General features: G+C 40.8%; 1 protein-coding gene across 2 annotated transcripts in view; it reads right to left on the bottom strand.

The window, feature by feature from the left end:
• The window catches only part of RHOH (ras homolog family member H), a 55,160-nt gene that overhangs the window by 32,212 nt on the left and 8,125 nt on the right, over positions 1 to 14,823 (bottom strand). The gene's annotated exons all lie outside the window — the stretch shown is intronic.

Here is a 14,823-nt window from a genome sequence, read left to right as displayed (position 1 = left end):
TGGGATTACAGGCATGCACCACCACGCCAGGCTAATTTTTGTATTTTTAGTAGAGACGGGTGTTGGCCAAGCTGGTCTTGAACTCTTGACCTCAAGTGATCCACCCGCCTTGGCCTCCTAAAGTGCTGGGATTACAGGCATGAGCCACTGCGTCCCACTTCCCAATATATATATTTTAGCCAGAACCCCAAAGGGGACACCATAAGGGTAAGGGTGAGTCAGAAGTAATTCCACCCCCTTCCCTATCCCAAGAAACCAGAGTGGGGCATTACCTTAGACTCTGTTTAGAGAAGGAAGGAAAGGAAGGAGGGAGCGAGGGAGGACCAGGAAAAGAAATACAGTGCTTGAAAGATTGGAGTCCACCCAGGTAACTGGCATAAGTTTTCAAAACCCTCTCTGAAGAAATATTTTTATCCGAGGCCCTGGGAAACTCATACCAATCATTTTTCTATGGCAATGAAGAGCCCACAAAGACAGACCTTTTATTATCTTAAGGCATGCATTACTACCTAAAGCAAGAGGGACAAAAGGAGAAGAGAAATTGCTGTGGTGCTCAAAACTCACGGTCTCCTATTTCCCTCATTCTCAGGACTCCAGCTTGGCACCCACTCCTGATACCCCCGATGTCTCGTAAGAGGAACCTCACTGGACATACGGTGTTGCCGTTTGAAAGAAAATGGGCAGCCTTACCGGGTAGCTTTTATCAAGATAATGAATTTGCCATGGTTCTTGGCTTCACCTCTTACCCTCAGAAATCTGACTCCCTCAACTAACAAGAAAGTATATGACTTTACAGAGTGAAACTCACTTTAACCAAGGTCACAAGATTTGCTTATATATCGGGATGCCAATTCATTTGCTGACCATGAGAAACTCAGCTCTCGTGAGGACTAGAATACCATCAACACAGCCTGTGTATTCTTTCCCCACGGGGAGAGCCATTGGAAAGCCAAGCTATGACACCAAGATGTTCCCTGGTCAACAGGGACTCAAAGAGGAAGGAGGTGACTGAATGATCCAAGAATATCCTTTAGCCTAAGCCTTACCTTCTCCCTCATGGTCTTATCCATGGGATCAAAGCTGGGGAAGTCCATTAGCCAAGGTTCTCTCTCCACTGACAATGCATGGATGGGCACTGCCAGAATATGATTCTCAAACATGCCTGTTTTCCATGGATGACTAACTCCCAACTTTCTGATTAGTATCTCTTCATGTGAATCCAACTTCTCCAGAGGACTCTAATCCTCTTCACGTAGTGGGCTTCCCTAGGCTTGCCTTGGTAGCCACAAGCCTACCTGAAATTACTTTCAAGAGATAATTGTAACTCAGAGGCTGAGGTGGGAGGATCGCTTGAGGCCAGGAGTCCGAGACCAGCCTGGGCAATATAGTAAAACTCTGTCTCTAAAAAATAAAAAAGAGACAACAAAGAAATACAAAAGAGCCCACCCCAGGACGTGAGCATTAGCTAACCTCCTGAAATCTCATAACCCCAAAGTGAATTGAAATGTACCAGAGGGTAATCCCCAAACACCATCTACCTTTCTCTAACCACCTCACCACCTGTGCATGATGCCCATATCTTGTAACCTTCTCGTATACTGTGCAAACATTGATCAGAAAGCTTCCTTCTGCTCCGCCATCCCCAAAGTGCCACCCATACCACCACCTGCGAACCAAATAGCAAAGGAGGAGATTAAGGAACCTGCATCACATCAAGCAAGTCTTCACAGTACTGTATGCTTCATGCATTTAAGCTTTTAAAACAAAGGAACTAGGCCAGGCACAGTGGCTCACACCTGTAATCCCAACACTTTGGGAAGCTGAGGCGGGCAGATCACTTGAGCACAGGAGTTTGAGAGCAGTCCGGCCAACATGGTGAAATGCTGTCTCCACTAAAAATACAAAAATTAGCCGGGCGTGGTGGCACATGCCTGTAATCCCAGCTATTCAGGAGGCTGAGCAGGAGAATCACTTAAACCTGGGAGGCGGAAGTTGCAGTGAGTGGGGATCGTGCCACTGCACTCCAGCCTGGGAGACAGAGCAAGACTCTATCTCAACAAAAAAGAAAAATTTTTAAAAAGGAAGTAGAAGAAGGAAAATTACAATGGAGAGGCTCAGGAGCAGCAGTCGAGGGCAGCTGTCCTAGGATGACCTAGCTGAGTGCAATCGCTACCCGGGTACCATCTGGAATTTTTGCCTCCACTCCTCTCTCACCAGAGCGATTCTTTGGTAACTAGGAACTATGCCCTCACATCTGTTGTTATTAGTTGTCTTAAGCAGACCCTAACAAGGATTTTTTTTAGAGCATTTTTGTTTTGTTTTGTATTAAGAAATCTTACTAAATCTGACTAAAATTAAATTTTAAAACCTCCCAGCAGATTCTTCCGTGTTCCATTTCCCATGAGGCTTTACAAACCTGGCCCAAGATGGGTGTGTGTGTGTGTGTGTGTGTGTGTGTGTGAGAGAGAGAGAGAAAAAAAAAAACAGAGAAATGAGAGAGAGAGAAGTCAGGAACTAGAAGAGTGAGACCCACACTTGCCATTTTTCTAAAACAAGGTTCAAGGCAACTTTCACTATCATAGTTAGCTACCCATGGGTAAACTGTGTCTCCTATTTTTTGCACCGTTGTTCACATAATGATACAGAGGGTTTGTTTTTCTACCACACAAAAAGTCTGTTTTCCCTTCTCTCTCTTTTAATGATATTCTCCTGGCTGAATTCTAGTGTCTTCCCAACCATGAGTCATCACTGCTATTCCTGCATAAAGTAGAGTGTTCTGGGCCTCTCACTTCTAAGAAGGACTATAGTTTAGAAAAACCTGATAAGATGATAAGATCCCCACAGCACATGTCTCGCTCTGAGATTATTAGAGACTCAGTTTAGGGGAACCCTCCCTATAGGGAGACGGCAATGGAAGCAGTTCCCCAATCTATCAGCAGCGGCTGCCATCCCCATGATAAGGATCCCTTGCAAGGAAGTCTGACCCTCAGGGTTTCAGCCAGCTGGCACGGCCAGCATCCAACAAGTCCCCATCAGGGAGCATCTTACCAGAAGATCCCTGCCTACATGGAGTGAATCAAGGGTGACAAAAAGTCCTCTCCCTACCAAATATATCTTCCATCCTTGGAGCAGCCCTTTCTCTTGAGGTTTGATACTTTGTTGAAATGCAAATATCCCTGGAAGGTAAAGACTTTTTTTACCATTAGCATGTTTACACAAATGTGCATCCAGTCCCATTCTTTCCTCAAAGCCAGTTTTGATTGGAGGAGAAGGAAGTTTTTAAAAAAATCACCTATATACAAAAGAGAGGTGAGGATCGGAAGATATATCTTACTGGGCATTAATCCTATTCTCTTGCCCATTCCCAGCTACGTGCAAGCCCTCGTTGACTTCAAATAGCACGGTAGCCCACCAGTTTTCCATGTCATCTGTGCATCTGTGGATTATCTGAAGTGACATTAATCTGAACTCTCAACAATATCAATCATGCAATAATTCCTCAAACATGTGTTGCACTCTAACAATAGGCTGTCAATATTCTAGATTTTGCACAGAGGACGAAGTAAACTGAGGAACTCTAATCCATCCCAAGGTCAAGTGTCCAATGTATGGATGAAGATTGCCTAGGTTCATAATATTGATCATAACGAAGATGTTAAGGAAGGATTTGGCAGTTAATTCGCTTCATTTGCTATCCACCCTACAGTCCTAGGAAGTATCTCTATTCATAATTTATAAAGCAGTTGAGGCCCAGGGTAGTGAAGTCAGGGCAGCCTCCAGATTTAATCATCTAAATCATTATGTACCCTGGGAGTTGTTTACAATGTTTTCCTGGGAAGCTGTATTTTTAAAGCATCGGATGACTCAGAAGCACAGTCCAGCTGGAGGAATACTGTTAGAGAGCCCGGGGCAGCTTTCTCAGACAGCTTTTCATTGACCATCACAATTCGAGAAGGAAGGATTTTGACATTATAATTTCCATTTTACAACTGAAGCAGCTTAGGCACAGAAAAAACAATCCAGCTAAAAAGTAAAACAAAACAAAACAAAACAAATCTCCTCTCTTTTTCCATTTTATTTCCTTTTCATCTCTTACAAACAAACTAACGGAACTATCAGAACTAATTATCTCATGAACAATCATTTATGACTCCACTGTTTGCAAAACCTCTTTTGGTCTTTGTACCATCCACATAAGAGCAATCAAACAGCTCGCTAAAAACCCAGTGAAACTACCCCCAAGACATCACCTATGATGCTTAAATGTCTTCCTGCATCACTTCATTTTTGCCATTAAAAATAATCAACATTACACTTTGGGAGGCCGAGGCAGGCGGATCACTTGAGGCTGGGAGTTCAAGACCAGCCTGGCCAACATAGTGAAAGCCCGTCTCTGCTAAAAATACAAAAAAAATTAGCCAGGCATGGTGGTGCACGTCTGTAATCCCAGCTACCTGTGAGGCTGAGGCACGAGAATCGCTTGAGCCCAGGAGGCAGAGGTTGCAGTAAGCTGAGATTGCACCACTGCACTCTGGCCTGGGTGACACAGAGAGAGGCTGTCACAAAATAAATAAATAAATAAAATTTAAAAAAATAGAAATAAAATGTGTGTTAAATAAAATGTTGTTTGTTCCATTCAACTTACAAAACATACCTCTTGAGGGACTAGTGTGCTAATATACAAAGATATACATCCAAATAAGACACAGTTCCCACTTTTAAGATGTTTACACAGTACAATGAGAGAAGACCAACAACAATTACAACATAAAGTAAGCTGTTCATTAATTTAATGTATGACATTCTCTACGGCAGGCATTGTTAGTTTTCCACTCCATACCTGTGCCTCTCTTTGTCATCAGTAATAGATAATACGTAAGCTTCAGGCAATGGATCATGTTTGGTCTAGCCCAGTATTTCTCAACTTTTTTTCAACATCATCTCCCTAAGAGCATTTTTAGACGCTTTTTTCCTAATTGCCCCATCCATGAAATTTTAATACCAGAGACAAATTATATGTCTGCATATATGCTGTATGTATAACTGTGCTTTATACATATAGAGTGAGATATTTTTCCTGCCTTTTGCCTCCCACAAAAGCAATATCCTTCCCTTAAGGGACGATATCAACAGCACCACCCCATCCACGCCCCACCACAACCCTCACCCTATTCTCCACCATGTTCCCCACACCCACCCACCCTGCCTGTTAGGAATGTATGGTCTAAGGGAATTGTTAATAATAAGTCTATTTCCTGTTTTCCACCTTCACGGCAGCTGGAGTGGCTGTGTAACCTAGTTCTACCAATGACACGGAAGCTAACATCTGTTTGGGAGGCCTCCGGGAAAATTCTTGGTTTCCTGGAAAATGAGACAGCCACTGCCAACTCATCCTCCTTTCTACCCCAACCTTTCCATGCGTCTTGAATGGAGTACATGGCTAGAAGCTGCAGCAATCATCGTGCAGCCATGACAAAAGACAACAGAATGGCAGGCAGTCTCATTGAGCCATTGGCCCAGGGCCGGAAACGCAGACCTCTGAACTTCCTGTTACGTGGAGAAATGAATCCTGGTTGCTTTAAGCCCCCGTTGGTAGGTATTGTATCACTTTCAATTATACAATTGTTATACAAAGCATTGTTAATTGATCAGCTAGGTGCCTTACAAGCAATAGCTGTCCTCTTATGATCATGAGTTATTGTTAAACCAAGCCGGAAAGAAGCACACACACACACACACAAAATGTAATCAGGAATATTACACAAATCAGACACGAGATTTCACTCCATTTAAGAGGAAAAGTCTTTTTCACTAAACGAATCAACTTTTCAAAGAGTTATATGATATTCCAACTAATATTTGGCATTTTGAATTAACAAACTTTTAGATATTTGGTATTACTGTGTAGAGAAATGGCCATGAAAAGATACAAGGTAATTTTCCTTTATTTTCCTACTTTACACAGAATGAATATATTTATGATTTACCTAGGAGATATGTCTTTCAAAATATTTGAAAGTCAATTCTTTTCTAATTGAATATTTAAGATGCATAAGGAAAATGTGCTTCTTAAAGGATCTCTTGACTGGGCGCCATGGCTCAGACCTGTAATCCCAGCACTTTGGGAGGCCGAGGTGGCTGAATTTGCTTGAAGAGTTCAAAACCAGTCTGGGCAACATGGTGAAACCCCATCTCTACAAAAAAATACAAAACTTAGCCGGAATGGTGGTGCATTCCTGTAGTCCCAGCTCCTCGGGAGGCTGAGGTGGGAGAATCACCTGAGCCCAGGAGGTGGAGGTTGCAGTGAGCCATGATCATGCCACTGCACCCTAGCCTGGGCAACAGAGTGAGATCCTGTCTCACTAAAAGAAAAAAGAAAAAAAAATCTCTTTGGGAACCTTTTTACAGGTTAAAACGTAGAAATAATCATCTGTATTCATCACTTGAATATTTTATATTTTGCTTAAAGTCTAATACTAGCTAATGCTAATTATCTCATATTTTAAAAACAGAAATCACTCACAAACTTAATTGATAATTCCAACATCTCTCACTAAAAGTCGTTTTCTATGCTTTGAGAAACTCAAAATCCCTCTAAATCTAAAGAGCCTCTAAATTTTATTAGATACAATTTAATTATAGACTTAGGGCTTTCAAAGCATTAGGTTTCTTTCAAAATGTCAAAAAAAAAAAACTCTCATGTCAGAATCATTTTAACTAATTTCGTTATTAACCTCACACCAAAAACTGACATTCTTTTAATAAGGATTATTGGCCTTTTTTTATATACAAACAATATATGCTACTTATAGAAAAGACAGGAAAAAATGAAAAACATTTTAAATCATGTAATCTTATCACACACTAGATAATTTCTAACATATTTATTTACCTCCATATTCTGAATTCATGTATAAGAATACATATATAGGCCTTTTTATATTATAAATACAAATATTATATATATATATTTTTTTGAGACAGGGTCTCACTTTGTCGCCTTTATCACCTCATACATTTCTGTTGGGCATTTTAAGTTGTTTCTTGGTTTCTCTATTATTAGCAGACACCATTGTGTTGAGAAGTCTTGCTTTTATAATAAAACACTTTGCATTGTTTTCTTAGGAATAATTCTTAAACGTGGTCAAAGACTATGAACAATTTAAAGCTGATCATTCATGTTGCTGCCCAAAACTCACAATTTTTCTGAAAAGAGGCCTTTCGAAAGCCTCCTAAAACAATTCAAAATAATAATTGAGAACAGAGCATATTAAGTGGAGAGAAGAAGGAATATTTAGCTCATTTTCCGGATTGGCTGATGATTTTGTTTATAAATTGTACTTTGGCCAATATTTTGTAGGAAAAGAAAAAACTTGATTATAATTTAAAAGTTTCTAAGCAAACCTTAAAGACTATAAAGGCAACTGAACTTGTTATTTATTCTGCATTTTACATTGGTTACTAGTTTGTTAATGAAACAGTTCTTAAGAGTTGTTAAGCACTCCCAAAATTGGCAAAGGAAAAAAAAGTAACTATAATTAATGGATAAAATAATGAGCTACGTACCTGTTGAGAAATAAAACCAATCAAGACCAAATTTATAAAGGAAGGAGCACCAACATTTAAATTCCAAATAGCTCGAGTGATTGTAGGGAAATAAAAAGAGTATGATTATTTTAGTCCTCCAAAGAAAGGACAAGTAAATCAGAGGAAGCTGGAAGATAATATAACTTTATAAGATTGGTTGGTCACAGGTCCAAAAAAAAGTAGATATAAACGTAGGCTGAAAACGCTGGTGATTTTTTTTTAACACAATTGTACCATCTAGTTTTTTTAATTATTATTTATTTATTTATTTATTTTGAGACCAAGTCTCACTCTGTTGCCCGGGCTGGAGTGCAGTGGTGCGATCTCAGCTCACCGCAACCTCCGCCTCCTGGGTTCAAGCAATTCTGTGCCTCAGCCTCCCATGTAGCTGGGATTACAGGTGTGAGCAACCACGCCCGGCTAATTTTTGTATTTTTAGTAGAGACCAGGTTTCACCATGTTGGCCAGGCTGGTCTTGAACTCCTGACCTCAGGTAATCCACTCGCCTCGGCCTCCCAAAGTGCTGGGATTACAGGCGTGAGCCACAGTGCCCAGCCACCATCTAATTTTTAAACAGAAACCACAAGAATCTAGCCCCTGCTGGAGGAGAAACTTTAATTTTTCCTTCCATATATGTGTGTGATGGGTCTTTCCTGGTGACATATTAAGTAGGTAGTACTTGGGGAAATCCAAAACTATTAGTTTGGGGTTTGAACTCTGGACCGACGTTTTACGTAGAACCCTCCTGTGCATCCTGAAAACCATCTGTGTGTTTTCATAGCTCTAGAATGTAATAGAAACACTGCCACAATCTACATTTCAATTGCTTTTCCTGAAATGTAGAGGATGAAGAAAAAGGAAAGATAGCTATAGGACTCAGAAAAAATACTCATAGTTGCCTTTTGTTAATTCAAATGATCCTACAATTATTAGCTGTATTTCTATCACATTAGGAAGCAATGTTTATGCTTCTTTCTATAGATTTTGCACATCGCGGAGGGAAAACACTGCGATGATGACTTTTATTTATTTATTTTTTTTGAGACAGAGTCTCAGTCTGTTGTCCGGGCTGGATTGCAGTGGTGCGATCTCTGCTCACTGCAACCTCTGCCTCCCAGGTTCAAGCAACTCCCTGCCTCAGCCTCCCAAGTAGCTGGGATTACAGGTGCCTGCCACCACGCCTGGCTAATTTTTGTAGTTTTAGAAGAGACGGGGTTTCACCATCTTGGCCAGGCTAGTCTTGAACTCCTGACTTCGTGATCTGCCCGCCTCAGCCTCCCCAAGTGCTGGGATTACAGGCATGAGCCACCGCGCCCAGCCTGATGGCAATTTTAATACATAAACACTTACAAATAAGATGTATACAAGTATATTTAACCTAAAAGGCATATGCCATATTTGCTACAACAAATATCCATTACTATTATATTTTTAAAGTAGATATTATTATAGATATTTCTCTGATATTGCCAGATATTCTGTGTTTAGGAATATAGTGACAATATTGTTTTGGCACATATAGGAAATTGTGGTATTGTCAATAAGTAAGGGTTTTTCTGGCTTTTCCCCTCCTATTTCCTGTATGTGCCTCCAACGCTCTCTCCTACTTCCTTATCACATGAAGAAGACAGAGAAAGACTACTATTGACATAAATTTCAGCAAGTTACTGCCCAAAGAGTAGAGCTTGAGGAAAATCAGGTTTTATCAAGAAAAAGTATACCAAAGGGGACTTTTAGGCCCCGTAAAGGTTTTTGTAGTTGATTTTACATCATTTAAATTTGACTCTAAATATATTGAGTTTCCTTTTCCTTGTTAGAAGGAATAATTACAGGCATTCTTATGCTTCTCAACCACAGTTGGGATCATTTTCAGCTCAAAACTGGAACAAAGACCAGAAGAATTTTTTGTGGCAACTGAGAAAAAAAAATGCAAGAAAGGGAGAAAAAGGTTCATAGTAAGGGTTGTGTATTTTGAGTCTCTCAAGAAGGTGACAGCTGGACTTGGAGGGAAGACAAATTAAAAGTAAGGGTCCTGCCTGAAAGAAAGGAAAAGAGCCAAGAAAGAGATGTGTGCCAGTCCATTCTCTGCATGGGCAACTAGGTTGCTAGACATAATGACCTGGCAGGGGAAAATCATCTCCAGGAGGTAAGAGGAGTAGAGACTTTGCTACCAGCCTTTGGTGTACATGGAATATTTGTGTTTTGAGGGCTGTGACTGTATGATGCAATATTGTTATTAAAATAGATATTGAAACTTACAAGAAACCTAGTCATGGATGTGCAATAATTAAAATGGTTATAGACGTTAAGGCACACTGATTACAGGAACATATTTGTTATAGATTTTCCCTTTCTATCTCAAAGACAGATTTCCAATTTTTATGCTATCCCACACCAAGAGAACCTTGACTCACCATGTATTTAGTCAATTCACATTCTTTTTCTCTGGAGTGATGAAGATGAAGTGCATTTCTCTTTCTCATCCAGTGTCAATCCACTGTAAGACCGTGACATGAGAATGCGGCCTCATCTTACCACTTCCAGCAGGGTTGGCTAATTTAAACAGACGGGTTTGGGGTAAGTCTCCATACCCTGCCTGATACCACAGTCTGGGAGGACAGGAAATGAACAAAGCCGTGAGCTTTCAGCTGAAAACACTCAGTTCCCCAAATTGCAGGTCAGATACCCACTAATGGAAGATGACCAACTGGGCTTCTGTGATCAAAAGGCTACACAGGAAAAGAACTATCTTCAAAGTTATCAAAGCCCAACAAGTTCAGCTTCAGATAAGACAACTACATCTTACACTCAGAAGCGAGCACTTTACCCACTGGCTAATGCTAATGCCTTTCACCCTAAAAGCAGCTGGGCTGGGTCTCCAGTACATTGCTTAGGGGCATCAGCTGACCCCACGCTACTCACTACACTCTAGAGTTGGCCAGATCAGTGCTTACAACCTGCCTGCATTTTTCTTTTTTTCTTCTTCTTGTAAACTGAGTCTCACTTTATTGCCCAGACTGCAGTGCAGTGACACGATCTTGGCTCACTGAAACCTCTGTCTCCTGGGTTCAAGCGATTCTCCTGCCTCAGCCTCCGGAGTAGCTAGGATTACAGGCTCATGTGCCACCACGCCCAGCTAATTTTGTATTTTTAGTAGAGACGGTGCTTTGCCATGTTGGCCAGGCTGATTTCGAACTCCTGACCTCAGATGATCTGCCTGCCTCAGCCTCCCAAAGTGCTGGGATTGCAGGTGTGAGCCACCTCGCCTGGCCCTGCCTGCATTTCTTGTGCCACCCAAGGCATCATGAGCTGATAAGTAAGACATTAAAGTGGCATCTTGAGAGACTGCTTTCCCAAATGGGAACTGACCCTGGCTTCACATGAGAGAATCCAGAACTAAGGATTTAGAGCATTAATCATATGTTATCTGAAGGGAAACAACTCTAGCCCCACATGCTACTCATTTTAAGGATCTGATGCTATAAAACTACATATGTATCCGCCATCTTACCCTCATTTCAGCCATCAATTGGAGAAGCAGCATTTCTGTCTTTAGGGGCTTAATCTGATGTCAGTAATAACCAGAACTTCCTCTGCAATGCTCCCTCTGCTGAGGCCAGAGCTCCTCACATGAGGCCTTTGGATCCCTGAGAGTCCATGAATGGGTTTTGGAGGGTCCTTATATCCCCTAGGACTGTGCAGCAAATGTTCATGTCCCTGTATGAGAAAGTCTTTAGCTCTCATCACATTGTCAAATGAATCTGTGACCAAAAATAGTGATTAGGAAACATTGCTCCAAATCATAAGCCAGTCAGTCCATGAAAAACCCTGTTAGGTGGGGAATAGAACAGTCAGCGCGTGCTTGTAGAAAGAGGTCTGATTTCAGGTGTTAGACCCTTGCACATCCAACAGACCCTGTGAGTTGCGCCTCCAATGTTAAGATGGGTTGTTAACTTATCCTTGATTTACCACATCATGTCTCAAGAGATTAGAGGCCCTGACGATGGGGAATGTGATTAAAGTAAAAGAATCATCTCCACTGTAAGAAGAGCACGAGACATTGAAGGCTATTTGAAAGCTATTACAATCACTAAACTTCCAAAGCCAGGTGAAGCAGATAATCTCAGAACCGTGGCTACTGCGATGTCACTCACTTTCATATGTTTATTTTGTGATATAATGTTGTTGTGGCATAAGTCTAATTGTTATTACTACTTTGAGTACTGAGTTCTGTACGTAAAATACTACATTTCATCAAAAAATATACTTTCTTTTCTTCTTTAACATAATGTTATCATACAGTAAGGTCCAGAGTGTTTTCTGTCCACAGCACTCCCATATTCTACCACGGGTTTAATAACCACTGCTCAATGGCCTGAAATAGAATGTTTATGGGTCCCAGACTCTCCCCATGACCGTCTTTCTCTGTGCTTATAGTTCCCCTAGTCATGGCTACTTTTAATTGGTTCAAATGCTGGACAAAATTGTTTAACTGTGGAAGAGAATTTTGTGCCACAAACTATATTCCTTTAAGGAATATCATAAGTACAGCTTCCTGGTTTTTGCTGTTTGTTTCTATAACAAATAAATAACCTGTCCCTCTGGGCTTTCTCTGTTTTCATTCCCCTTTTACATTATAAGTCCTTCAATTCTGAACCTTTAAGTAACAGCTTCACCCTCAACACACACATACACACTCTCTCACACACACACACACACACTCACAGATATACCTTCCCTGGACAAAACCAAACTGTTACCTTTATTCCACTAGTGTTTCTCAAAGTGTAATCTGCAGGCAATTCACATCGGAGTCTTCATAGGGTGAGATATGCATAGGTTAAGAATGCATATTCCTGCCAACCTCCAGACCGACCGTATCAGAATGCATGGAGATGGAACCCGGATGCTAAATTAGTTAACTCTTCCCCCACTCATCCAGGTGATTCTTAAACACACTAAAACTTGAGAACTGGCCGGGCGCGGTGGCTCACGCCTGTAATCCCAGCACTTTGGGAGGCCGAGGCGGGCAGATCACGAGGTCGGGAGATCGAGACCATCCTGGCTAACACGGTGAAACCCTGACTCTACTAAAAATACAAAAATTAGCCGGGCATGGTGGCGGGCGCCGGTAATCCCAGCTACTCGGGAGGCTGAGGCAGGAGAATGGCATGAACCCGGGAGGCGGAGCTTGCAGTGAGCCAAGATCATGCCACTGCACTCCAGCCTGGGCAACAGAGCGAGACTCCATCTCAAAAAATAAAAAATTTTTTAAAACCCCTAAAAATAAATAAATAAATAAAACTTGAGAACCATTGCTCTACAAAAATCATTTCCTCCCTGATTTCAGCCCCTATTTTTTTCGGGTCAAAATGGAGTTATTTACTTATCCATCTTGTTCACCTCTGACATCGGCATCTCCGTGTCTCTTCCTAAGAAACCTTCTCTCCCGTGTCTCTCTGGCCTTTGATGGTAGCTTTTCTCTGGCTATTTCTCAGTCCTTGAAGTCTACTTTAGCAAGTCCTCAGGACACAGTTACTTACTTCCTCCTCCTTAAGCTGCTCTAAAGAAACCCCTTTAGCATCCACAGCTCACACTGCCTAGCTCCAAACTCCCTTTACAATACCCTGCCCAGGGATTCACAGTAACATCTATTGGTTAAAGGTAAAGCCCCATGTGGTTCACAAAACTCATGGCCTTCCTCCTAAATATTAAAACTACTCAAGATCACTTATTAACAGGTGTTCTCCAAATTTCTTAAATGCACACATACCACGACTACAATAAACGAAATAAAAACAAATTCTACTATTTCACCATTCTAACATATCAAATGCTGTCATTTTTTATGGCTCACATTTAATTCTTATTCATAACAAAATCAGAATGTAATTAAAATTTTTAATTCTGATTTTCTAACCTAACACCATATCAAATATATTTTCATAACCATCATAACTATGATTTTTAATGACTTTAAAACAACCCATGGGCTGTGCACAGTGACGTGCCTGTAATCCTAGCACTTTGGGAGGCCAAGGCAGGAGGATCACTTGATCCCAGGAGATGGAGACCAGCCTGGGCAACAAAGTGAGACCCTGTCTCTACAAAAAAAAAAAGTTAGCCAAGTGTGGTGGCACACGCCTGTGGTCCCAGCTACTTGGGAGGCTAAGGCAGGAGGATCAAATGAGCACAGGAGGTCAAGGCTGCAGTGAGCTGTGATTACATCACTGTACTCCAGCCTGGGTGACAAAACAAGACCCTGTCTTAAAAAAAAAAAAAAAACCTCATGGAGTTAATGTTGCCAGAATTCCTATTGCTTAGTGTTTAGGTTATTTTCAGATTTTGTTGCTATAAATGATAATACAGTGAATATGTTCATGCATATTATTTCTTTTTTCTTTGAATTATTTATTCAGAATAAATTTCCAGGGGTGGAATGAATGGATCAAAGTGTAGGAACACTTTAATGGTTCTTGGTACATATCGTCAAATTGCCATATTTGTATTTTACACAGTTCCTCAGTAGTATGCTAGTAAATGTTTAACAACATGCTTGCCCCCCGCCCCGAAAAAAAAAAGGTGGGGAGGCTGATTTATTGTGTTTGCTGATTTTCACAGTGTACTTTTACCATAGCCAATTTCAAGCCACCAACATGACATCACTGAATGCAAAATTGAAAAGAGATGCTCAGATAGCACAATATTATATAGCATTTCCATCACACAGATAAAGAGAAGTCAATAACTTCACTGGCTTGGAAAATTTCTGAAAATATTACAATCAGCACTTGCGAGCAAGCCTATTCTAGAACACCACTGTAAACATCTCCCTTGATATTTTGCAAGAGCATATCTTTTTTTTTTTTCATTGAAATCATTGAAAATTCACCCTGTTCCCATCTGTGTGACAATGAGCATGCTTTTAGGTCCATAGATGATGCAAATAATGAATAAAACCTAATGCAAAAAAAAAAAAAAAAAAGGATGGAGTGAACATCTAACGCCTGTCTGGGTTGAATAATTCTGTCTACCCACCCTCAAGCATTCATTTTACGGTGTTTTTTTCCATGAGGTCATGTATACAAATGATTCAATCATTTATTTACTTAACGAGGCACTGAATGGATGACTATATGTAGTTCTCAGGCAAATGTGATGAGAACCATATCTTCTGTTTCTTAACCACTCTCTTCCTTGGGTTTCTTTTCTACGAAATGGGGAAGAGGTCACTGT

The sequence above is a fragment of the Pongo pygmaeus genome, chromosome 3 (assembly GCF_028885625.2).
Source record: "Pongo pygmaeus isolate AG05252 chromosome 3, NHGRI_mPonPyg2-v2.0_pri, whole genome shotgun sequence".
Lineage (NCBI taxonomy): Eukaryota > Metazoa > Chordata > Mammalia > Primates > Hominidae > Pongo > Pongo pygmaeus.
The sequence above is the reverse complement of the archived record's forward strand: the minus strand, read 5'-3'. Positions and strand labels throughout refer to the sequence as shown.